This window comes from Anser cygnoides, chromosome 10, assembly GCF_040182565.1.
Source record: "Anser cygnoides isolate HZ-2024a breed goose chromosome 10, Taihu_goose_T2T_genome, whole genome shotgun sequence".
NCBI lineage: Eukaryota > Metazoa > Chordata > Aves > Anseriformes > Anatidae > Anser > Anser cygnoides.
In genome coordinates, this window is record NC_089882.1 from 6,716,015 (window position 1) to 6,742,410 (window position 26,396).

The following is a 26,396-nucleotide window of genomic DNA, read 5'->3' on the forward strand; positions in this document are numbered from 1 at the left end:
GGGGAAGCACTTTTGTCCTCGAGTTTTATTCACTGATTCTCAGCCTGTGACGTGCTGGTGCAGGGCTCTGCAGGCTCCAACCGTATCCCTGCCCTGCTCTTGAGGCTGTAGCGCGTGTGGTGCAGTTGCTCACATGTGGCTCAGTGCCAGGTAAGCCTCTCACTTCCACTTCTCTTGCAGGAGTCTCTCCAGTAGCCCCAGCATCGTGCAGGTATCCTCCTAGCAGCATGGCGCTCTTGGTTTTCCTTGTGGTTAGCCCAGGAGTTCCTGTACGATGTTGTCGTCTTGCCTGGATGAAACCTGCTGAACGATAAGGGAAGCAGAAGAAGTGGTTGGGGGACAACATCCCTCTGCTTTTGCTTTTAATTGGGCGTTCCTCATTTGGGCTGAGATCCCTGGATGTGCGAGTGCACGTGCCTGGAGCCGTAGCAGCAGGTGGCATTGCCCGCGTCACGGGCTGTGGTCCCTGAGCCTGTGCGGCTCGCTGCCGCCCTCGTGGGAAGGATGGCAGCTGACCTAAATGCAGGGCTTCCAAAACCTTTTCTCCGGTGATTAAATCAGCTGCCGTGCGTGGCATCCTTACCTGCTTTAACTAAGTACTGGGCACGGCTCCTCTGGGTAGTGGCGAGCCTTGTGGGTGGAAGAGCAGGGTTTGCCTTGGCCCAGAGCGTGGGCTGTCAGCCTGGTACGTGTCTGCGGGGAGGCACCACGGCAGGAAAATGTGCTGCAGGAATACAGCAGGGCTGCCCTCACGGCATCGTCCCCAGGGAAATGGTTTTCCTGGGCTGTGCCGCCTCCCACAATGAGAAAAAACAGATGAAAAGCAATGAAGCACACAATTACATAATGAAAAACAATAAAAGGCGTCTTCCAATATGTACTACTAGTGACCAGATGACTTTATTATAAAAACTAAATGTGATTGCATTTCTAGGTATTGTGCTGTGTGCTAAACTCCAGGGAAGAGAGAAGAACAACTTAGGAGGAGAAGACTTCTTGTTTAATATAAACCTCAGACTTCGAAATGACACATAGCAGGGAATAAATGTCCATCATCTATCAAATGAGGTTTGAGCGGTTTAGGTCACACTAGACAAACACTTCTCACCCTAAAACCTCCTTTTCATCTTCATTCATCAACAACACCTTAAGCTGGTGCCCCTCTTCTCTTTTCGCTCTCTCAAAAATAATAATCTGCTTGATGCCTACAAATCACTGGTGGCTGGCAGTCATTAGGCAGGTTATGAGCTGTGGCTGCGGCTGCTCCCGTCGGCTCTGCCTGCTGCCGGCCCTGCTCCTCCTGCCGTCCCCGAGGAGCGGGTGGGAGGCTGGGCAGGGCTGCACCGCAGCAGGGCTGCTGTGGCCCCGACCCAGCCTGAAGACGGGGATTGAACACGTCCTCTGGGGATGTTGTTGTGTGTGTAAGTCTAAATAGGCAGGTTTGGAGCTTTAGAACAGAAAGGCAAACCTTTGTGGCCAGGCTAGGGAGGTTTGTTCTCATCCCTTCAGCGTGGCCAGGGCTGCCCCGGAGGGTGCTCAGTCCCAGGAGCCTCCCTTCAATTTGTTTTCGTAGTCTGCAGGCTGAGCGGCATCGCCGTGCCTCCTGAGTTCTTCCTGCCTCCTCTGAGCTCCTCGGCTGCGCTGTGCACAAGCCGCTCAATCCTGGTAGGAAGCTGCCTCTCTTACGCTAATCCTTGTCCAATAACTCCTAATTTTTATTCTTATCCTTTTCTAATTTATGGTATTCCTCTTGGATTAACTTCCCGTGGTACGTTTTTTTTTTTTTCCCCATTGCATTGCTTGTTTGTTGCTTTCTCACTGGTTCTTTTTCTCTTTCAAAGATACTTTTCTGGCTCCAGCCCCAGCTGCCTGGAAGTGATTTGTGCAGCAGTGCAGTCCTCTGGTTTTCCAAGGCCACAGACTTTTCCCTCGTTTTCTGCCTTTCTTCTTCTTGGTGTCTTTCTGGGAAACAACCTGACAGACACGGCTTCTTCACAGCCACCAATTAACGTTAATCTGTGTGATTGAAATGGCATGTTCAGCAAAAAAGATCTGTTTGAAGGTAGATTTTTGTTGGAGTGGAAATTTCTGTGAAGCTGGAAATGGGCTCGTGGGGACGGCACAGCATCTCTTCGTGCTCAGACAGACTTGGGGAGAGAAGTCAACATCTTAATTGCAACATAAAGTTGATTTTTCCCCACTTCCATTTTAAACATTGGTTCACTTTGTTCTAATTTGGGGGTTTGGAGGATTTCACCATACACTGAGATAAGGACCGGCATCGGGGGGGGCTTGGGGTCTGCCACCCACCCATCACTGGCATTTGGAAGTATTTTGAAGGGAGCTCAAGCTTGGTTTGGGTATCATTACCCCTTCCAGTTGAGCACAGCGATGAATATCATGAGGGTGTGGGTAGCTGTGGGGCTCCCTGTGCCTGGCAGCTGGGGACTGGCAAAGCAGCATCCTAATTAACTGGGGAGGGAGGGTTCACGGGCCCCCGGGAACCGGTCACACATCAGGGAGTATCGCGAGGGAAGCCAATTTCCTACCCCAATACCTTCCTCTTTTCCACTTCTCTCCTTCACAGTTTGAAAACCGTAAATCACTTTATTTGAAATGTATTTAAGGAGAAGAATATTTTTCCCTGCATTCCCACTTAATGCTTTGTAGCGAGTACAGTTAGGATCAGTCATGTGCTAAAAGCAAGAGAAATCTTCCTCTTTGGTGCTGTGTCTTCAGTGCAGGCACCTTCCTCCTTTACTCAGTTCTTAGCTGGTAATGCCGAGTTCTTGGATGCTGCTCGTTCTGCCACCAAAAGAAAATGCAAAACAGGATATTTTAATATTATTAATAATGAATGTTTACGTAATTAGCTCAATTATGTTGTTCGGTTTGACGTTTTGTCATTGCGGACCTGTCTTCCTCCCTTTTGAAGTACGCCAGAAGCGATGCTAAGCGCAGGGCGGTGCGGCGGTCCTGCCCGTGCAGACCGGGGGCTCTTCCCGTCCGCCCCTCTTCATCTCCGGCCCCTTGCACTTACCAGCCCTCATCCTCACCCTGTACTCGCAGGAACGCTTATTCGAACCTTGTCTTCAAGAAGTTTTACCTCTAACAGCCCCCCCAAAATATATTTTTCATGTGAGATGAAGAACATGATTTTTACATACAATCCTTTATGCCTGTATGAGATCAGGTCATTTACTGGTCTAGAAATTCTTCTTTGTGAATCAACGCTACCTCGTAAGGGTGAGTTATTCATCCAGTCTGTAATTGCTGTTGTCTGACGTATTTAGTTTATAGATTTTGGGTGCGTGTGGTTAGGAGAAATACTGCAAAGATGCTTTTTGGCCAAAAAGAGGAAGCTAGTGTGGAGGTTCTGGTGATACTGGGAATAAAACGAAGATGGTTTTGTTGGTGGTGTTTTTTTCTTAAAAGAAAAAAACAAGGATAATTGTGTTAAACAGCAGGGTGCCACTGAACGATGGAGAAGCTGAAGGAATGGTTTGTTCTCCTGTTATGTCCCTGCTTGGGCTTTCTCATTCTTGCTCCTCTGTTTCTTCCGAAAGGCCCTGCAGCCTCCAGATAACAGAAATTAAATTAGTATTGATATAACATTAGACACTCCTATTAATATTGACAGCCTGTCGATACTGTTGTGCTACTTTTGTAATGCGGGATGTTAACGGATAATACTTTAAATAAAAACACACTAATCTTATAATCGCTGAACATGCAGCGGGGTCTCGGCTCAGCTCTCGCCTCCTCCGAGCTCCCCCATCCTCGTGTTCGGCCACGCTCGCCTGCCTGCAGCTCCTGTGCCCCAAACATCAGCGTCCTTTCGTGGGTGTCCCCCTGGGATGTGTTTGGTGTGGGGCTGGATGGCTCCTTGGCCTGTCCTGGTCTCACCTCCTGCGGTGCAGCCCTTCTCCCGAGCATCAGAGGCGGCAGGGAGGGTGCTGTGCAGTAGTGGCAAGGCTTCGTCCCCAGCTTTTTTTTTCTTCTGGGCTGTTCCTTCTGCCTCCTTTCCATACCGGAGTTGTGTGGAGTCCTGTAGGGCTGGGGATGGGTGCAGAGCTGACTGCCTGGTCCCACAGCAGTGGGGTTTTCATGCTCGTGTTTCTCATGGTGCTGCCCACCCCATGCTGTGTGTCCACGTGCCATTGATGGAGTCCCGCTGAATGTCACTTGCCCTCTCCTGGGACAGGGGGCTTCTGTCTCAGAGGTGCCGCTTTGGGAAAGGGGACGTGCTGACGGGTGAGAAGTGAGAAGCCACCGAGGAGCACGGGCAGGAGCGGCAGCGTCTGTACGTAATTCCCAGGGAGCAAGGGGTGTTTGCTGAGGTCGTGCCCATTTGCTGAGAGGAAAGAGGAAAAATGTCCTGATGATGCTGTTTTGGGAAGTTTGGTGCTGGAAGCCTTGAAGGATGGCTCCAAGTTCTGGATGCAAGCGAGCAAGCCATGAGACCGCTGTCGGACCGTGCTCTCTGGGCGTGCGTGGGGTGTGAATACGTGGGATCGAAGTGGTGCCCTTGATCCGTGGTGCTTGTCTTGGCACTCAGCTCACGTTAGCAGCCACACGTTTCTTATGAACTTTTTATCTTTTAAGTCTATCATGAAAATCACCATGTTCATCAGAGCTCGAGTTATTTGTTAAATGGTGTAAAAAACATGCATTAAACAATAATGATTACTTTGGTAAACACAGATGTCTTTGTATTACGCAGTGGGTTTTGTACGCGAATTTGTACACGTCTGTGAAACAGGGTTTGCCATCTACCTTGAAAAATGGGAAACACAATCCATGCTAATTGCTTCTCCCTTAGCCCCCCGCTCCACCTGCTGTGCTGCTGCAATCTGGTGAGGCGGCGCTGAAGGCTGCGGCACACGAGGCCGGCGGCGGCGGCGAGCAGGTTGGCGCTTGCAGATGTGTGCCCGCCGTGCGAGGTGGCAGGCGGCAGCCCGGACTTCTGCCTCGCCACTGTCTAACCAGGAGGGTATTTTGAAAAGGGGGAGGGAAAAACCTTTATCTGGCTGAAAACCATCTAGCGACGATCGGTTATTCACCGCATTATTAATGCTTATTTGGACGTTGCTTGGACTGCTGGATTAAACAGCTTTCCCGTTATGTATTGAATGAAATGAAATACATGTCACAACAGCAGTGCTGTGATGATGACAACCGTCCTTGGCTGTGCATCTCATTAGAAAGATATACATTTTTCTTTGTTGTGCATCTGTGAATGACAGAAGTTGACAAACATCTCTTAAGAAGTTGCTGTTTGGAGAAAGTTGCGTTTATGGCACAGGAACCAAGAAGAAAGTGATTGTTACAAAGGTAAATAACTATTTCTTACACAGGCGCTTTATAAATCGCCCTCCTCTGCTATAGTATTTACTTTATTATTGCATATACGTTGCAGGAGATCTTCATCTGGATCGCTTACTCGTATAAAGAAGTCCCAGAGGGTTCAAAGTTCAGTTTGTATTGAAACTTGCACTTAAAGCAGGATTAAACCCCTTGTATTTCCCAGCTTTATAAACTGAATCGATTCTCCAAATGTACCGCACTAACTCCCAGGGGACAGCTGAATTTTTCCATAATGCTGTTTTTTGGGGGCAAAGCGTTATTGGCTTTGACAGAGGAAAGATACTCGGGAGGAAAAGCACCAGCAAGGGGCTCGGCTGGCTGTCAGCGGGAGAGCGACTCGGTACTGTAAAACACCCATTTGCGAGATGCGGGGCCTGTTTGCGTAATTTCTGCCCATCAGCCTGCATTTCTGAAGGCTGCTGGTGTTGGCCCACTTCAGCGTCTGCCCAACTTCAGAGCAGGGGCAATGACTTGGTGGCGGTGGCGTGCCCTTCCTTGGGGATCTTCAGGCCGTTATGGGGTGAGCTGAGGAGCAACAAGAAGGCTCCAGATTTATTTTTTTTTTAAAGGGTATTTTCCAAAGTTGAGAATGAAGACGAGCACCGTTCTAGCGAAAATGGCTTCTGCCTGTTCATGATGAATCAGAAAAGACGACGAGGCACATGCAGCTCCATTTGCATGACTCCGCTGACTGCATAGGCGTTGCACAGGCGCCGAGGCGGTGCGGTGTTGACCCACAGAAACCTGAGAACACAGTTGAGAAACCAGTGGGAAGAGGCAAGCGTGGACTTGCGGCGGGGAGCCGAGGAGGGCAGGAAGGAGGCCGGCCTCCCCTTTTCCCACCGTCCCGTCTCCTCCACCGCGGGCTGAAATCAGCCCCGCCGGGCGCGCGGAGCCTTCGCTGGTGCTGGCCCCCGGCCTGGGGCGTCGTCAGTGATGCACGGGTTGTTAGATTTTTATTATTATTATTATTATTATCTTCTTTTTTTTTTTTTCATCTAAAGCCATTCACCTTCCAGCACTGTGAAGCTGAGAGCACAATCTCTGCAGAAAGTCGTCATTTGGGGAAAAGTCTGTATGCAAGGAGTTCTCAGCTTATGCTCACCCTGGTGTCTGAAATTGTTTTACTTTTGTTACAAGTAACACCTCAAATTGCCACTTAACCTTGCAGGCGCTCTGTTAAGGCCGTACTCCTGATTGCGGTAGCTGGGGTGGAGTTTCCTTTGGGAATTCAAGGAGTAGGAAGTGTTGTTTGTAGTTTTTTTGTTGTTTTTTTTTTTTTTGCTGACTGGTGCTAATGTGTAGGTGGGGATGTGCTGCTGTTTTTGTAATGCTTTTATTGTTTATGGAATTGTTAGTTAATTGATGGTAACAATGCCTGGAGCCTGGGAGAGGTATTCTTTTATGTTTGCTCAAATCAGAACAAGTAAATAATTTTATAACTTGAAAGGAGACGTGAGATTATTCTCCTTAGTTTATTTACCTTGCAGGTTTGCATCTACTATTTCCATACCTTGTTACCGAGCTTCCCCAAATTAATTTACATTTTTTTTCGAACAAAATGTCAGATGAGAAAAATGCCTTGTAGGATGCAGTAAGGTGCAGCTGGGGACCCCCCAGCCTGACCCAGCAGCAGGTGCTACACCTGGGCTCGCTTCCATGAAATCTTCATTGAAGTGGCGAGGTCTCAGGTCGACAGCGTCCCCGTGCCTCTTACAAAACTCCAGTGCGAAGCCTAGAGACCAGTAGGGTATCTGGTGGACGAAGATGCAGCTTTGAACTCCTGTTAACTGCTTCACGGTTTACTCAGAATAAAACCTACTTGGTAACTTTGTCCTCCACATTTATCCAATGAAATAAAATTCAAACCAGCCCACAAGCTAGAGAATGTTTTTTATTTATATGTGGTGTAGTTCCATCTGGTCCACGTTAAGGACCCCAAAAATATATATGATTAGCTTTATAGTTCACTGCTAAAGGTAGCAAAGCTGGCTTTTAACATTTTTCAAATTTGCAGCTAGCATCTCAAAACATTTGCTGGCATTTCCTGACTGTGATTACCAACCAAAGATTTCCTTGGTTGTCTTTTCACTTTTTAAAGTATGTTGCATAGTTTTCCTGCTTAAAATAACACCGAAGTCTCTGCTGTTCTCTTTATAACTCTTACGCAAACTATCAGTCTCTGTCAAGAGTGGTCAGTCTCAAATCCCAAAGGAATCGTCAGATAACATATAGCATTAAAGGAGTAAAATTTATGGCTATCACCAGCACAAGCTTGTGCGCAACAAAACGAACCCCCCCCCATGAGAAGCACCGGGGAAGGTGAGCTGTGCTGCTCTGCAGCACCTAAGGAGGGGGGGGGCTTAAGGCGCTTGCCAAAAACCAGGTCAGGAGTGCCCGCGGAGTGCTGTGGCTCAGCACGATGAGCCTACCCGGTTTGGGTTGCAGGCGTTTGCTCATCCGTGCGACACAGCTGCGTATCCCCAGCAAACGAGTGGCCGCAACCTGGGTGAAAAGGTTTTCGTGGTTGTGTTTCGGGCAGCTCGGCTCCTCTGCAGCAGCCCCACGCTTGCCTTTGGAGCTGCTCCGTGCCAGAAAACGGCCCGGCGAGGCTCCGGTGCAGCACCAGCACAACCCCTAATGAGGGCGAGAGCCCCAACGCGGGGCAGGCGGCGGGGTTTTGCTGCCCGTGTTGTATTTACTCGTGTATCATACTTTCCACTTAGAGCTGAAATGGGGAACAGCTGCCGGCCCGGCTGCCGGCTTGTCCCGACCGGCACCGTGACACAAAGCTCCAAGGGTATACGTTTCTGAAATACACTTCTAATAACAATTTCAGTAGCTGCAAGTTTTTTTCTTTCAGCGCTCGGTTCTCCTTCGCCTGCTCGCTTGGCAACTCACTGCTGTCAGCTGGCACTAAAAGGCCTGGAAAACCGCCCTGTTCTCTGCAGCGACGCGCGGTGTTGTCTGAATGCCGCACCTAGCTGCTGGACCTCAGCGCCGCTGATTGTTTGGAGAGAAAACTTAAGAACAAGGTGTGGACGTCGCCCTCTATCCCCTAGCATTAACCAGCACCCACGCCAGCGTCCGGCTTGTGCAACCGCCTGGGAGCGTGCTTCCCCTGGGCGCTCCTCGCTGCCGAGGCGCAATTTGGGAATTTTTCTAAAAGCGCAGCGCTGGGACCTCAAGGAGGCTGCCTCTTAACCTCAAGTATGTCCAGAAGTGTGTAGCAAGAAGTGCCAAGGATTTTCAGGAGTTGAGCTGAAGGTGTTGTTTGAAGTTAGCCATATTTTATTTTCTCAAACCCTTTCTTGGGACTTAATTTATATAGGGCTGTGATGGGCATGCGTAAACATTGGGATCGGGTTACAGCACGAGTGAAATAGGTAGACTGGTTTCCTTTTTCTTCTCTCGCAATAAAAATCTAAGAAATTCAGTTGCTTACCCCATAAAATGCACATTTCTGTTACGGATTAGCCGTATTTTAATGAGGCTGTTACTTATACAGTAGTACATTAGCGGAGTGTCCTTTGATTTTTATGTAGCGTATGTTTACGCACTGATGCAAGGGGGCCTGACCATTATCCCCCCTTTCCTCCCCAATTCCTAAAGTGGGGTATTTGGGTCAAAAAGCCATCCGTGCAGGACCGGGACGTTGCGGAGCTGCACACAGGTGCCCGTGCACGGGGCCCTGACGGCTGCTTGTGCGGGACGGGGGAGCTGGAGGCGATGCTGCAGCTGGGTGTCAGCCAGGGCTGCGGCACAGCGACGGGCTGGGGGGGTTATAAGTCCTGGCACCCCTTTTTTGCCCCTTTTGCCCCTTGTGCTGAAGCCAAGCAGAAAGGCTGGCGGCACGCCGCGGCGGGATGAAGACATCCTCTGCCCATTTCCGCCCGCGGAGCTGAACGGAAGCTCTCTGCGCTGCTTCAAATTGTAATTTTGGATAAAAGGCTGTGTAATAACTTGAGAAACGCGCGAGAAGATCTCGCCTTAATACTGTATAAACCTTCTTTAACTTCAGGGAGCTTAAAATCAAATTTGGCAGAGCTTACAAGGGCAGCGAACGTGGAGCCACTTGACTCCGGTGAGAGGCAGGCGCGGCTGAAACGGCCCCGGAGCGTCCGCCGGGGTGCCGCGGGGTGTCCGTGCCCGGGGGGAGCGTGGGATTTTGTGTAATGCTACCTGGGTTCTTGGGAGTGCTTCCTTCCTCCTGCATACGTGTAAAAATATCTGTTTGACCTTACCTACACGTCAAAAATTTCAGCCTTTACGTTCTGTGCATCCATTTTTCCTGCCTCTTTGGGAAGAACAAATTGAGAATTTGCAGTGGAATTTCTGTTCCCTGGGTTTCAGGTTTTTTATTTTTCATTTTTTAAAGGTATAAAGAAATTCGGATGTGTTGTGACCTCCAGAAAGTGAATTTTTAGAGCAGCTGAAGTTAGAAATCTGGGATAAATTCGGATCTGTGAAAGTCATGGTAACAACCATTTGTAGGAGCATATCATGCTCTATAGTAAGATTGCATAAGGGCACAGGATGAAGCATCTGATTCTTTTATTTTTTTTCCCTTTTGGCATTCTGTTTGTGACAATTACATGACTCTCTATTAACTGTGTGTGGAAGAAAGCAGTGTTATGAAATGAGGAGAGATTTCCTTCATCTGTTACTCTGTAGGTAATTTTTGTGCTTTTTCCAGTATTTAAGTACCTCTTAACTGCTTGCTGTCCATCTGTATACCATTCGTAGTACTGTAAACTAGTATATGTAGCATGACCTTGTAACTTGCTTTGTTTGTGCATCTGCCAGTACAATATGTTGTCTTTCCTTAAAATGCAAATACGCTCCACGCAGTACAGAGCTCCTTAGTCAATAAATAAATTGAGGTAAAAAACTGTACCTAATACCCATTTAATTTAAATTCATTTTATAAACATAAAGACGCCTTTTAAGAGAAGCTTTAATTCAGACTAGCACCTTGATTTGTGGTTGCCATGGAGAATCAAATCTGTCATTTGACAAGAAAAGTCACCCATTTATGACAGCACTTTATCTTGTCTCTCCAGGGGAAGAAAATGTCAAAAGTGAGAGCAGAAAAAAATAAAGCCTTGAAACACCAGAATTTCTTGATTTCATTTTTATTATTCAGCTATCATATCCTTTCTGATAATAGCAAGTTGGTGAAAATAAATAATGTTCCTACAGTAAAATCAAATATTTCCTATTAGAATGGACAGGGCTCTTTGTGATTGTCAGTGCTGTGAAGTCTGGCAAGAAATAGTGTTATTAGATAAACCCACAGTGCCCAAATCCCATTTTCTTTTCATTACAGTGTCAAAATAATTATACCTGTGTAATTTGGGTAAGAAATTGTAGAATGAGTAAAATGGTCCATTGGAAGAGATTGCTTTAAGCTTGTGTTCATTACAGGGTGGGGTTTTACATGCTGAACAAAAAAAAAAAAAAAGATAAAAATTTTGTATAATTTCATTCGAATAAAAATGTCTGGTTGCTCTTTCATGTTCTTTGCAACTAGACGAGGTGGCGAGTGCTTTATTCTGTTAGGGCTTTTGCATGTATGCATCTTTTACAAAATAGAGTTAAAAGAGGCAGGAGTTTTAACACTTTTTGTTTCTCAGGTGCAAATCTCTGAAGAGTTTCAAAGACATTAGATAAAATTGTTTATTATCTGAAAAAATGTTGAAGTGTTTTTATTTTGTAGGATTAAGAAATGGTAAGAATCATGTGTTTTTGGGAATATAATTAGCTATCACAAGTGTTTATGCGTGTGCATTTAATCCGTATAGACACTGAGTTGCCCCCAGGGGAGGAACACGTACTGTAACATTGCATTACTTTTTACATAAATCTAAAAGTGCTGTTTAGATAACGAGACTAAAATAATCCACTCTGTGCCTCTTTCTTGAGGCAGCGTTTTTGCCTTTCACAGCGTCGCGGGGTTTGATGTGGTTCAGGAGTAATCTTGTATCAATGAGATAGCATTATAATAGAAAGTCCTTCAGTGGTTTAGTGCAAATACTGGGCGGGGGGAGCTGCTTGCTGGAGCAGTTGTGCCTGCAAGAGATTACAAAAATGGAGAGAAAGGAAAGGGTCGAAGTCTCTTTTTCTTGAAATTGGCTCGCGGTGCCGGATCCATAGCCAAAGCTAGTTGGGATCTGCTGTGAGAAAACAGGCAGCACAATAGTTCCCTATTCCTGCTTTCATGCCGTGTCTGAAGCCAAATCCTGCTCCTAAATACTTACGTGTAACTCTGATTGACTTCAGCAGGCAGTTGCGATGCCTGTCCAGTGGCAGACCGTGGCAGTAAGTGATACGTTTCCTCCCGTGGCTCTCTAAAAACGTGTGTTGTTGCAAATGTCACTTAAGTGGGGAAATAGTTGCAGTTGGGGGTTGGGGGGGAGATTTTATTTTTATTTTTTTTAATGCATATTAACATCGTGTCATAGAAAGTGCATTATCATGGGCTACCAGAATGTGATAACTTAGGGTGATTTTTTTTTTTTTTTTTTGTGAGACCATCTGGAATAAAAGAGGGTGAATTAAAGATGCTCTCTGGGGTTATGGAATCTTAAGGATATTTAAGGGGTTGATTTCCATAATGTCTGCCTCTCCTTTTGCCCAACTGTTGATATAATCTGCTTTAAAATCGATTTGCTGTCATCATGTAATCAAAGCCTTAATTGCATCATCATTGACTTCAGCATTTTTTGCTGAAAAATTCGCGTGGCTGATGGTAAAAATGTTGTGAAAAAGAAACAACAAGTGTTCGAAATAATTTCACTGGATGTACTGTCTCTTGGGTCTGGGCAAAGATTTCCACAAGTAATCCATGAGCCCCTGAATTTTTCAGTGGGAGATTAGAAATTATTGTCCTCTGCTCACAACCTGAAGGCCTGACACCACAAAGCATTTAACTTGTTCCAGCTGAGAGTATTCAAAGGAGTCGTAAAAGATAGATACTTAGCATGGTCGTGTCAAAACGATCCTTTAAAGTGTGTAGTCCACTTCAAATCGTAACTCTCTCCTTAAAGAAAATGAAAAGGGGGGGGCTGGTAAAGCTGCTTGTTTGCTTCAAGATCGTTCCCCAAAGTGCTGAATTATCTCCCATAAGCTCTGTCCGAGGGAAGGCTTGATAGATATTAAGTGTTTTTATATAACAAAAAAAAAAAACTGAGTAACTTGTCTATCTAGTTTCCGACGGATGCTGTCTGAAATGGCTGATATCCTGTCCTGAAAATCACAGATGGAAACTTCATCTCAGCACAGTGCTGCGGCAGTAATGAAATGAAAGTAGCAGAGGCTCATTTGCATTTCAGAAATAGTTCTCTGTAGTTTCCTGCTCAATCTACCAGATTTTCTTGTGTACCTGCTGCTGGTTGTTAGCCACGTTTAAAGGGCAGTGCTTTAGGGTTGACCCTTGGAGAACCATGGGTCTGTAGGTGATGCTCTTCCGTCACCGAGGGATGCTGTTTGCTGCAGCGGGTACCGGTACAGCAATAACCGGAGCAGCAAGTACTGTTTGATGCTGTTTCAACAAAGGTTAACTCCTTCCTTTTGGCTTTCGCAGCTCTCTTTAGTCATGGCAACTGCAGCGTAAGCTTTTCTGAATTGATTTTTGCTGATTTATTTAAATTGCGCTTTTGTTTTAATAACCTGTTTCTAGGTTCAGAACCGTACTTGACGCTAAAAGTCGGCTCCATAAGATGGCAACAGTCGTGTATTTCCCGGTTCTGCAAGGGGGAAGTCAAAGTAAACACGTACTTTGTAAAAGAGAATATATACTGGGTGCTAATAAGACTGCGTATTGACTGTAAAAGCCTTTTATGGGAGTCTTTGAAAGAGAAGAAAGTGCAAATTACTGGGGAGGATGGAGAACGTCGCAGATCAGGGTAAAAACATGACACTTGGCGGTTTCTGCGTGTTAGCACAGCCCCTTCCCCAGCACGATAAACACCGTTTAGGTATTTAGCAGAACTGAGATATGCCACCTCATGCGAATGACACCTGCAACTTTCTCTAAAACTTGCAACGTGCCCAAAACGAAGCCTCGGGGCGAGGGGTGCCCGCTCCTGGCGCTGGGGGTTGCCACTGGTGGCCCCTCGGTGCAGCGGTTCCCCGAGGAGCAGTGGGAGCCGCGCGTTGCTTTGGGGTCCCTGGAGTCCTCAGGGCACTTCCAGGTGTGTGAGGGTGCTGGGGTACTGTTCGTGGTCCCACCAAGGGGAAACCTCAGATTTGCGGCTGTTGGTGTGTGCTTCTCTTCACAATTTGGAGCTGAGCCTCCGCCCTGCTCGGCGAGAGGCTGCGGGACAGGCGGTGCGCGGCTCTCCTTGGCCGAAGCCGGGGTCACGTCGTCTCCTTTCTGCACCCCCTGCTGCTCCTTGTTGTTGTTTCACTTCTCACTTGTTAAAGATAGAATAAAAAATTCTCGAGAAGTGACATATATTAAAAAACAGATGTATCTAGAAACAACCTTCAAGATGGTACAGTCTGGCACTTAAGATTTGGGAGATGGTAGCGTTAAGGTGGCATAGGCTGCCTTAACCGAGCCTCCCGGCTGCGTGCATTGTGAAACTCTCTTGACACGATTATGTAGTTTGTTGTTTTATTTTTTTTCTTCCCAGGGAGCCTTGTTTTGGCTCAGGCACGTCATCCAAACCCAAGCACTCTGAGCTTGCCACGTGGTTCCCCGTTCCTCATTTCGGCGTGCCCACCATGAGACACCTGTGGCCAGTTTTGCAGAAGTGATCTGGGGTTTGCAGCCGCAGCTGAGGCCAGTTGGGGCCGTCCATATAGCACAGGGGGTTGGTAGCATCTACCAAGGCTGTGAGTCATGGTGGGCTCAGATGGGAGCCTCGAGTTGCTGGGTAGCTCAAACCAGCAGCTTCTGTTTCACCTCCTCCCGGGGTTTCCGCCAGCGAAGTGGCCGTGATGCCATCAGCCATCCCTGCAAACACAGGTGAAGAGACTTTCAGTAACGTCACAAACTCTGAAACCTCAGGGAGGGAACGGGGGGAGCGGTCAGGAGGAGCCTGGTGGTTTTGTACTGGACGGTCTGTGCTAAGAAGTGATACGTGCTACTAGGAGAATGGATTTTACAGGGGTAAAAAGGCACTTCATACCTACGCCTTAGGTGGGAATCCCCTGGAATAAAATATGATTGTGTAATCGAAGACTTGATCATAATTTATTCCGAAGGTGCAAATAAAGATTGTATGGGTAAGCTGTTGAGGTTGCCAACTTTGTTGCCTGTTTTTTGCAACCTTAACATTATTTTAATATAGCTTTGGATGTAATTCTATGAAGGATGCGCGGCAATATGTTACCATGCTGTGCTCTCCTACATTTAGGACTTGTAACAAGTCTTTTTTTTTTTTTCCTCTTCTATTGTCTTTGCCAAAAGAATAGTTACTTTTGAACACTGCGTTCATATTGTTGTACTTTATTTGGTTCTGGGTCCTGTATGTCCTGTCCTGTCCAAGATCTCCAGGCTGCTGCTCTGTTCCCTCTGTGCCTGGCAGAAGCGGTGCGGGAAGTTGGTGCGCTTTAGGGGCTGCTGATCGGGGCAGGGTCCGTGCTGGTGGTGAGGAGGGCTGGAGGCAGGAGAGCAGGCACATAGGAGGTTACAATGACTTCTGTCATTCTTCTGCAGCTAGGATAGCTAAAATATAAATATTTCCTGTGGACAGAAGTAGATCCGAGTAGATACTTTCGTGTAGCTGTTGTAGGCCAATCTTCTTGATAGCGAGCCTTGTGAAGCTTCCTCAGTTCATTGTCCAAGGGAAACAGCAATTCTCATGCTATGTGAAAGGTTTCTTACATCAGGGGTTTTTCAGTATGTGGAACAGCTTATATGCGTGGAATCAGTGGTGTTTTGTTTTATTTCTATTTCTTGTCCTTTCCCCCATGGATGGGTGTAGCTGCACTAGTTTCATGCAAACTGAAATATGAAGATGGGAACATAGAAGTCATCCCTCCAATTTTGGTGGCCCAATATACTGGTTCAGGTGGACCCACCGATGACAAAACCGATAGCATTAGCAGTTTGTGTGCCTGGCTTTTGGGATGAAAGCGGTCCCCTTGATGGGAGGTCGGTGTTCTTATTACTGACAGTCTCACCAGCTCTCCGCGCGTCCTGGGACAACGTGTTTCAGCTCTCTCTGCCTAACTTTCCCCCTGTATGAAGTGAGATAACCTTTACTGACTTTACAGGTTTTGCAACTACTAAGCATGCATTCAGGTGTTGCAGAGTGCCAGCACTTCTTCCCTCCTTGCCCTCTGTTCCCACTCCACCAGCTGGATGTGAGCCACTGCTGAGGACTGAGCAATCCTGATCTTACTGTTCTTAATTAATTGATTAGCGGTCCTGACTGAACAAGTAGGAGGTGTTGCTGTTGGTATCTGGGAAGCAGGGGGGCTGCTTCCAAGGATGGTTTGGGGGAATCTGCTCCTACAAAATCTTGCTGATGCCCCGGATGGGGCAGCACCAAGCTCGTGCTCGCAGCCTGTGGACAGCAGGGCCTCCCCCGGCTGCCTTGTGCTCCTCTCCACGTGAGGCAGAATTTAATTATCGAGGATAAGGTCTTCCAGAGCAGGCCTTTAAAAGTCCTATATAAAGATGCTGGTCTTAAGTAATTCAATATTTCAACTGCTCTGTGCTGGATTGATTGATTGATTAATGGAGGAGTTCATTTAATTAATCCAGGGCTTCACTAAGTCACATGTGTTACGGTAAATACTGCGATGGTGGCGATAAAGGGGGCGGTTGGGAGCCGCGGCTCCTCGGCGCGCACCTCTCCGGCTTTGCAGCAAAAATTAGGGTGCAAAGGTGCTGCGAGCGCCGGCGTTTGCTCCGGTGTGCTAGATGAATCTCGTTTGTTTTCTATCTATAGGCTGCCAAATATATTCCGGATGGCAGGCAGACGTGATGTGTTGTCACTTCCTACACATGTGCATGTGGAGTCAGACTCTTTTTTCCCCTAGCCCCAGCACACACCCGGGTGATTTGCCTCGAATTTTGGATTTGGTAATGTTGACGTGCCGTTCCTACTGCCAGGGACAATACCTGCCGTTCCGCACGGAGTCTCCCCTTGTCAACTGCTGCTTGTGTTTTGTTTGCTCTCTGCTGGCCAGGTGTGCTCCGTGGTGGCCCAGGGACCTCCCCGTGCCAGGGGCTGGTGGATGTGCGCAGGAAGCGCCTCGCAGTGCTTGAGTTCCCCAGAAGCCAAACGTCTGTGCTCAGCTCCGAGTGTGTGAGGTATCTGGGGAGCTGTGGAGGAGCTCCTCTGGGGTTCGGTGTGCCCACACCGTGACCCTCCTCTCCTGGGGAAGTGTCAGCCTGGTGCCGGGCAGTGTCACAGGTGGATCTGGGTGGGAAGGAGGTTATTGAAATGGCAGCAATCCGGATGCCCTCAGTTATTGTTCCCAAACGTGTCACTGTATCAGCATGGCCTAAATAAAGAGACATAAGACGTGACATTTGGCCCTCCACGAACCCTTGGTAGGAACAAGAGCTCAAATCCTGTTCCGTGGGCTGTCTCCTAATGCCTGACCTGGGGGAGCGCCTCTGTACTGGAGGTGGCAGGCGGTGTCTCTGGGACAGTCGCTGCCATCTGATTTCCAGATTTCTCTCTCCAGCCTTTGTCCAAGTAGACGTAGGAATAGATTAATAGGCGTATGGAGCACACATGCGATAATCCATGCCACTTTTTAATGAAGGCTATCAGAAGTACCAAGGGCTGGATAGCCTTACGGCGGGCTTTGCTTCTGCACAATCAACGCGTAGGCACTTGCACAGCAGCTGAGCGCGCTTTTTTCTTTTTTTTTTTGAAAAGGGAATGAAGGCTTGATTCGTGGACAAGCAGTTTTGTGATGCTGTAATAGGTCAGCGGTTTGTTGTGTGGTTAGCTTGGTTCTCAGACCCGTGTGTTGAAAGGTAATGGGGTTCATCTCCAAGAGAGCTTTTTCTCGGCAGGATGTCTAACTGCATGTCGCCTCTGTTTTCTCACTTGCTAGTCTTACAGAATTTAGTCATGGTAGAATATTTGATGAATAGCCTTTGATAAAAGACTTTTTTTCTTCTTTTGATTCTGGTCATTGTAATACTGTGAAATGCTGATGGAAAGCTAAGTGAAAACCATCCCCAAACGCTAATGCGGAGGGCGATCTGTTAACCTGTAGGAGCATCACATCGCGCCGCTCCTGCTGCCGGCAGAATCTCGTGCGTGATGAGAGCGGTGCTGCAGCGGCTTTGGGCAAGTTTGCTGCTGCCTGGCCGGGCATGGTGTGAGTGTGGGCCGCTTTCCTCCGGGTTGTGGCTCCTGCCTCTCCCTAGCCCTGTTGGTAGCACGGGAGGGAGCCTCTTGACACTCGCTGTACCTCTGGCCCCCAGCAAGTGCCAGACTGGAATCCTGCTTGGGTTTGATGCTATCTCTCCCTACAGCTGTGCTGTACAGGAGCTATCGCTGGCAGGAGTTTTTAAGCTACTGGATTTTGAGTCACTGCATTGTTCATCTGATTAAATTGTATTTAATTAGCTTTGTGTTCCGTCCTTTTGTTTCAGTGCAAAGATTACGGAGGGGGGGAGAAAAGATAAAAATTGTCGAAATGAAGCTTCGTCGTTTAAAACACATATAAAAACTCTGTAAGATGCCTTTTATTCTCCAGTCCTTTATCTTCCTTCACAAGCTTTCCGAGAATGAGTAGTGCATGTTGAGGTTTATCTTTGCTTTTATGTGCAGTAGCCACATGCTTAACATTGAGCGCGTTTGAGTTGCATTTCATAGGGCTTTCGCAATCCTTTTATAAAGGGACTGATCTGCTAACATCACCCTCTTTAGATCTAGCAGGCAGGATGTTCTTCCATACAATGAAGTGTTCACAGCCTCTCTTGCCAGACCAGTAAGTGAATGATTTCAAGCCTGGTGGGCAATACTTGTGTCCATGCGTAACACAGACAGACCACAGTAGTAGGCAGCTGCATGTAATTTTGAACTCCACTCATTGAACTGTAATAAAACAATATAAGCACTGCTTGGGGGAAAGATTGGATGCAGTTATCCTTACACAGGGCTCGGGCATATGAAAGCAGTGCTGGCTGACAAGAGGATTTTGAGATTTGATTTTGATTGAATTGCAGAATTGAACAGGCCAGGAATGTCAGTGGAAGGCTAAATGCCTGTAGTGCCGTAAAGTTTTATTCATGTGAGGCTTTCCAATATAAAGTAGATGGATTATTGGAAAAGGTGTCAAGGGACATGAAATAGAAGTGCCCAAAACATAAAATGTGGGTATAAGGATAAAATTACTTCTTGCTTAGTACATAATGAGCTCACAAAAATGTTGTGGGTAGTTGTTTGTTTATTTTTCAACCTTTTTAAAGCTAATTCATTATACAATATAAAATACAGTCTTCCCTTCTTACTTCAGGTCTGCCTGTAGCTGGAATTTATATTGCTTTTTAAAACAGGCTTAAAAAATAGAATGATGTCTTTTCTTAATTCCTTTTTTTTAATTAGAAAAGGAGTCTCATTTAAAAAAAAAAGAGGAAGGGGGAGCAAAAAAAAAAAAAAGGAAAAGTCCACAGGATATGAACGCTCAGCAGACACTGAAAACTATTATGCTCAAAAACAAGAGCGGGATGTGTATTCACATACCACAACACACTGACTTATTTCATAGCTCAGTAATGCATACGTAATTAGAGTCAAATTTGCATAGGACAGCTGATATCCAAATTTGTATGGCATTAGAGACAGCTTCACTCATTTGCAGTGAACTATGAACAGTAAATAAAGTTACACAGAAGACTGTATATGGTTTAGCAGAAGTGTGCTGCATTTTTGTGCCCTAATTCTTTATCCATTTACAGACTTCTGTCTCAGTTAACATTTTCCCTAAACATACTCTAAATCACATATATTATGACTGCAGGAAAATAATCATAGCTTTATGCTACATCCATTTGCTTAGAATTATAAAATAAACAGTAAAACGGCCTTCTTATTATAAACTGTTTTTTTCTGTTTTAAGTTGCGTTTTTTGGAAAGGGGCTTGTTCTGTTAATCTGGCTTTAACCAAGAACACGAATACCTTTCTATGTGTGTATTTTATAGGGAGGTAGTGTGTGGTGCATACAAGACTGTCAAATTGGGATCTCAAATTACCATAAAATATAAACTTATGAGATTGTATTTAAAGGTGTACAGAATAGCATGTATTTATGTTCTCTGAACTAATTGCCTGTGAGTTGTATTATTCTTCCCTTTTGGTCCCTCCTGATTGAGCTCGCATGTATGTTTAGAGAGTATTTATATGTAATTGTAATTTTTTGTGAAGTCCAAAGGAAACACCCAAATGGCTGTTACTCACTGGGCAGACTTTAATTATTGTTTTTAAAAATCTTCTGTTGAAAGTCTGGATTTGTAAATTCTTCAGGAAAGAAATGCCACATTCAGTGTTGGTGGTAACGCTCCAGGGATTTGTAAAACTTTTATTTACCACATGTTCTACGAATCATTCCTTTGCAATATTTGGGGTTATTCTGTTGTTATTTAGGTTTGCCAAAAGTAAATGCGTTGGGTGTTTGCCATTGGGATACCAGTTTATTTCTGGTGAGTTTCTTTGAAGGAAAAGGATAGAAAAAATCCTTCTCCCCCCACTCTCTGCTTCATACCGGCTATAGTCCTTGAATTACGTGTGGTAGCAATGCTGCAGTCAGTGGAGCGACTTTCTTGTCTTTCTCCTCCCTGCTCCCTTTTTTTTTTTTTCTCCCCTTCAGCTTATTCTTTATTCTTTTATGGGGATTCAGGCAGGCTGTAACACAAGAAGCTGAGTTTGGAGGCAGGAACGGCTGAACTGCTGAATTGCAGGGTGCAGACGCTGGGGCTTTTCAGAGCAGATGTGGCAGTGGGTGAAGCACTGCCATGTGCCCCGTCCCTGTCCCTATCCTGCCACCACGCTTGCTGCCCATGGGTGTCCCAGCAGGGCAGCAATGCTCCCTGATGCAGGCCCCAGTCTTCAGTTAAAGTATTTGACGTGTGAGGAGTCACTTAAATAGCTCTCTGTATCAGCTCCTCAGCCGCCGAACAGCTGCGTTTCAACTTGTGTCTATTTATTTCACAAAACACCACTATAAATCGGCGGCCTCCCCGCAGCTGGCGATGCCGGTGTGGCGCGGAGGTGGCTTTGTCACCCGTGGGGCCACGCAGCCACCCTGGTCCTCGGTGCAGGCCGAAGGGCCTGTCACGCGGCCTGGCCAGCGAGGGCTGTGCTCGTGGCCTCCATTTTGGGCTAACAACATGGTGGCTCCTGTGGTGGTGGTGGCCAAAACGCTGCTGGCCTGGCTGCATTGCCTGGGCCGGGCTCAAGCAGCTCCCCTCCGCTTTTCAGACTATCTCTGGAGCTGTAGCAGCTCCTTAAAGTTTGAGAGATGGGTGTGTGTTTGTGTGTGTGTCTTCTGTTTACCAGTACAGTCAATAAAAAGTGATCTCCTGCTTCGTGTTTAGGCAGTTGGAGGCTTTTTGGACCTACAGTTTAAATTGGCAGGATGAAATGGGTGATTTTCAGACAGCTTTTAAATATTACCTTTATTTAAATGCTGCAAGCTTTCGGTTAAAAATCTTTGTAAAATGCAATTTCAAAATGGTAATACTGAAACCTGCAATTTAATATATATATATTTTTTTAAATGAAGTATTTTTTATGTTGACATTTTAAAGAAAGTAATCCCAGACACCTAACTGAAGTTAGCTCATTCACTTATGTTTGAATATGTTAAAATTGCTGGGCCTTAGCTGCTGATGACATCTTCTGTAAACGAAGAGTTTGGTTTCTGTTTTCATTGAGATGGGGCAGAACGGTAAGAGGAATCCCTCTGCTGATTCGATTAAAAACTGAGAAGCTAGCACAGAGTTGAAAAGACAGGAAACCTCGTTCTCCTTTTCCAATCCGTGAATAAAATAAAGGTGTGAGAAGGTGAGATCTGGTACCACCGAGTTCCTAATATATCCCATGTTCTTGCAACAGATCATATTAAGTAAATATTTTACATGCATAACTGCATGAACTTATGATGTATCTAGCATATTTAAGTAATTGTCATGTAATGAATAGAAATGTTTTTTGCATTTTGTTGCAGTTCTACTTTTCAACCAAGGAAGAGGGATGCAAATAACAAAATTAAGAGTATTTTAATTAGTTGGTAACTTCTAACATACTCAAAACCTAAAACTTCGGGATGCAAATGAATGCGAAACTAATTTATTGTCTTGCTTACAGGAAGAAGAGTTAAACGCAATGAAAAGGTCATATTTTATTAAGTTGCTAACCAATTAGAATCAATCTCTCTTTAAGAAAATAAACATAAAAGTACAAATGTAAAACAAGATTAAAATCAATGATTTAAACCATGTTTCCTGCTTTCTGATATGAGCCATGATTAAAATCAGTGATTCAAATCACTTTGATTTAAGTCAAGCTCATGCTCGGGGTGGATTAGCTTGTGGTCACAGACGTCATCTTGGGAGGTGAAGGCAGAAGGTCCGAAGTGCCTCCTTGGTCACTGCCTTCCCATGCTTAACTGAACGGGCAGGATTGGTGCTACCTCTCCCCACATCCCTCCACTCGTTTCGGAGAGGGTCCGTCAGAGCCTGGGGGCTCATGGCAGGTAAAATGGTGCTGGAGCCCAGGCTTGGTGCCCGGTAGTGAGGAGCTCATCTCATGAGGGTATAGATCAAATCTTCCCATGGCAGGGGTGGATTGTTAAAGAAACCCAACATAAACCTCGATACGCTTCGGGTCAGAGATGTCATGTAGAGCAGATTGCATTCAGGTTGGACATAAATTATTTAAAATGCCCATAAAGATGGGTCAACGGCCCTTGCATTGGTACCAGTCAGTTTAAGATTGTGCACTGTAATTGTTTCCATATGATGGCCTTTTTGAACACACGGACGGGAAATCCTTCACAATGTGCAGAAGTTGAGAGAAACACGTGGAATTTATTGTAATAATGTTTCTTGTTGGAAGTTCTCAAAATAATTAGCTTGATTTAGCTCTCTCATTTCTGCATGTATTCCAGGCCATGTCCAGGCCTTTTATGGAGCATAAATAGTTCCTTCGTGCCCTGTTGGCAGCCGAAGGCTCGTGCTATAAGAATAAGGCAGACAGAGACCTTCCACCAGCGCTGGATGAAGTCAGCTCTCCTGAAGGAGGCAGATGTTTTGGCAGAGGAATGTGCCATGTGTTTCTTAAGTCAGCCATCGTAAACTTGCAGGCACTTGGTTCTTAAACAGAAAAGCTATTTTTTCTTATATTTAGGGATAACTAGTGCTGGACCGATCCTATTAGTTAGTAGTATTTAGACCATACGACTTACTAAGCTGCACAATTATGAGTGAATGATGTTAACGTCAGTATGTGTATTTTAACACAGTCAAGTTTCCTAAGCAGGTTTTCTGAGGCTTAATCCATGCTAATTTATTCTTCTTACATTCTGAATGTAGTGACTGTCTTGAGACAAATCAGATGAACGGGGTCAGATTTTTAGTTGGTATAAACTGACACAGTTCCTTGGTTCTCCTGCAGTCAGTGGAGCTGTGCTGATTTATGCCAGTTGGGAGTCGAGGCAGGGGTGTCTGCCTAGATGTCTGCCACTTAGCTTAACCTGTTACTAGCTTGTAACTAAGTTTGGAAGAAGAAAAAAAGTAAAATACATTTGTAGTCGTAATATGCTGTAACAGGAAAGCATCCGTACTCAAAAACATGGTGAGCAGGGCCCAGGCGTATGTAGGACAGAAGTTGCGTGGACTGGAAGATACAGTGATGTAGGATGGAGTGTCAGGGAAACTTAATTTATAGAGCTCTGGTTTCTCAAGTGGCAATCCTGGGATGCTGGGAATGTTTGTGCACCCATTAAGGTATTGACAGCGGATATTTCAGATTTGCTGTAAAAGTTGAATATTTCTTCGCATTAAGAATAAATATTTGATTTTTTTTTTGGTATGTATGAGTAGGTGTGTAGAAGAAATGCATAAAACACAAATACAGACGTATGGAGCAGGTCATAGGAACGTGAGAGATCTGTCTTGCCTAATCACGGCATGAACCACATGATCTATGTTTTGGGATGCATCCCCTCAGGGAAGATGATGCTCAGTTGAGTTGCCTTGTGCTCTGGGGTTCCTGTCCTCTAAGCAGGTGGTGTTGAGTGCTTGGCCACCTCTGGAAATCATGCTCCAGTGGTGCCTGGTTGGACTTTCAGAGCCTGGAAACTCTCTGACTTTGGCTGACATCTCTTCATTTGTTCTTGGCCCTCAAGAACGTGGTGGTTTTTGCCTTGCAAATTGCTTTGTGTGGTGTGGTCTTAGCAAGGAGTTACCTTCCAACTGGTGGGATATTTTCATTGTGATATTTGTTGTGTCCTGGGCTGTGTGTTTTTTTTGTTGTTGTTGGTTGGTTTAAAGTTTGAAATTAAAGTGGGCAGTATTGTGGAGTACTGACTTTCCAGCTCCTGCGAGTTGTAAAATACGTCTGCCTCATCGAAGCAATAACTTTATTGTGGTTGCTCTGGGAGGCAGGCCACTAGCTAGTTCATGTGTGCTGGGTGAAGGATGGGGTGGGTATGTGTGGGTAGTAAATGATCTTGGCATTTGCTCTTTGCTTTTGAAGTGCGTGGAGCCCACTTTGGTTCCAAGTTCAGAAATAATACACCTAAGAGTAAATAACCACACTAAAAACAGATCGCTTGAAGAAAACTAAGAAAGCAAACCACACCAGGTAAACTTTGCAAAAGGCGGTGCAGGAGTTTTAGAGCTGCTCTTGAATATTCAAGATTTTATCTTGAGGAGTTATCTTTAGAAAAATAAACGTTCTCTTGGAATTAGCGATACAAAACCTGCGGTACCAGCTGTAGTATGCTTGCTCCTCCAGAGAGGCTGCAGAGAAGTGAGATGATCGTCTGAGCGGCTCGAGACCCCCGGCACACGCCTGTGGTTCTGGTGCTGGTTCATTCTCTGAGACAAACAGAAAACTGCAGCTGAGGAAAGCCCTGTCTGGAACAAGACTTTTTTTAAATAAAGAAAAAAAAAAAATCAAACTTCCCCTTTGTGATTTATAGTCCCTCTAACAATGCCACTTTCTCAAAGCCATGCATCATACACAAACAATGGGCCACATAGAAAAGTGTGCTCCCCGGAGTATTACCAAGCATGTAATTTTGTCTTTAAATTCTTAGGAGCGAATTGCAAGAACATGACTTCATAGGAACCTTTGAGACATTACAGCTTTTAATAATACTTTGCTGCTACATGTAGTACTTCATTTTTACTTTTATTAATTAAATTGCTGCTTGTGTGCGTGCATGTGCAGCGGGGAGGGGATCCCGAGCATCCCGGCACGCCCCACCCGGGTGGCTGCAGCTGCCAAGGTCTTTTCTTGCCTCCTGAAGGCGAGAGGTCTGCGCTTGGGTTTTCTCTGCTGAAGGTTTAGGAATTAATTTTTTTCTCAGTGCCTTTTGACTTCTGGACAAACGCAGCCCCACGGGCTGCCCCGTCCCTCTGGCCCCGGGTGCCTGCGGGTGCCGGTCGGTGTGCCCACGAGGGGGTGCGCACGAGAGGCAGCACCAAGCCTTTTTTCCATCAGCGGCTCGCTCAAAATACCGTGGGGCGTGTGACGTCCCCACCCCGAGCAGGGCTCACGTGTGGGAACCGAGCGAGCTCTGCCTCAGCTCTCCCACCCGGGATTGCTATCCTCTCGCATCTTTGATCTTTCCAAATTTATGTAAGTATTTTCAGAAGTTTTCAGGAAAATTGAGGTCAAACTTATTTCATCCCGTAATCCCTTTGTGCTCCCTGCTCCGCGTACGCTTTATTTTTTTTTAAGTCACATCTCACATTATGTAAAACAGAGGTGAAGAAACATCTTTAGTAAATCTCAGTTGCCTTTCTGTCTGCAGCAGCAGGGTTTGAATCTGGCTGCTTATCTAATAAAGGGTAGGAGCTGCACTTTTTACAGCTTTTTTTTTGTAATGCAGTTTGTGGGCTTGCCCATAATAATACAATTATGAAGGTTAACAGGAAAAAACTGGGTCCAGGAGTGATTCCAGGCAGCTGGCAATGCCGACGAATTGGAAGCGCACCACCAATGAAAACTGCAGTGAAAAGCAAATTAAACCTCATATCTGCCATCTCACTCGCTTTTCTCTGCTTTCCTGTTTGGACTTGAAAGGTGATTGGAGCCAAGGCAGTGACAGTTGACGGAAGTGCTGCAAGGAGAGAGTATTTATTTACAGTGAATCGTGGTGATGCTTGTTCAGGATGCGGTTTCACGCAGGATGTTCTGTCCCCACCCCCGGTTTGATCATTTCTCCAAAAAAAAAAAAAAAGCCAGAAAAAAAAAATCTCCTTGATTGTTTGAGGCCACAGCTAATGCTTGGAGAAATGTTGTGCAGCATGCCTGTACTTGGAGCGCTCGGTAACGAACCGTGGCAGGGAGCTCCTGTGCTGGGCACGGGCGGCTCGGGACCGGCTCGTCCCCAGATGTGCCCAAACGCGGTGCCGGCCGCGCGCATACACGGGCAGTGGGCTGAGAGCTGTGGGGCCAGCGTGGGCCCCTCCAGTCGTTGCCAAAAGTACTATTTTTTTTCCTTCCTTTTGGCAGAAGTCACTTTTTTTTTTTAATATAAAATCCATTTTGATGTAGAATTGGGTTTGCAGTAAGTCACTAGGGCTTGGGATACGTTCAGTGTTTGGACGTGGAGTTTCCCCCGACTCATTCTGTTGTAACCAAAACCTTTCTTCAAGCCTGTGCTGGGGGAAATTGCCCTTCAGAAGGTCCCCGTTGTGGGTGGGCGATGCCAAGGGCAGGTCCCCCGTGTGTGCCAGTGGTCAGCCCCCTGGGAGAAGCGGTGCGTGTCCTCCGGGGCTCTGCCCCGCGGCTCACTCTGCCCTATCAGCCCCAGCCACCGCTTCGTTTCACGCAGCTCCCTGATGAGCAGGCAGAGATAGTAACTTCTG

General features: G+C 46.1%; 1 protein-coding gene across 10 annotated transcripts in view; it reads left to right on the top strand.

Moving 5' to 3' along the window:
- The window catches only part of FOXP1 (forkhead box P1), a 371,023-nt gene that overhangs the window by 55,322 nt on the left and 289,305 nt on the right, over positions 1 to 26,396 (top strand). Inside the window, exon 1 of one of the 10 annotated variants that reach the window (XM_048070127.2) lies at positions 13,854 to 14,341. The exons of 8 other annotated variants lie outside the window; for them this stretch is intronic. The gene's annotated coding sequence lies outside the window, so the exon portion shown is untranslated. Of the gene's footprint in view, positions 1 to 13,853; positions 14,342 to 26,396 lie in introns of those variants that run through there. One more of the 10 variants, XM_048070108.2, reaches the window with a different exon arrangement.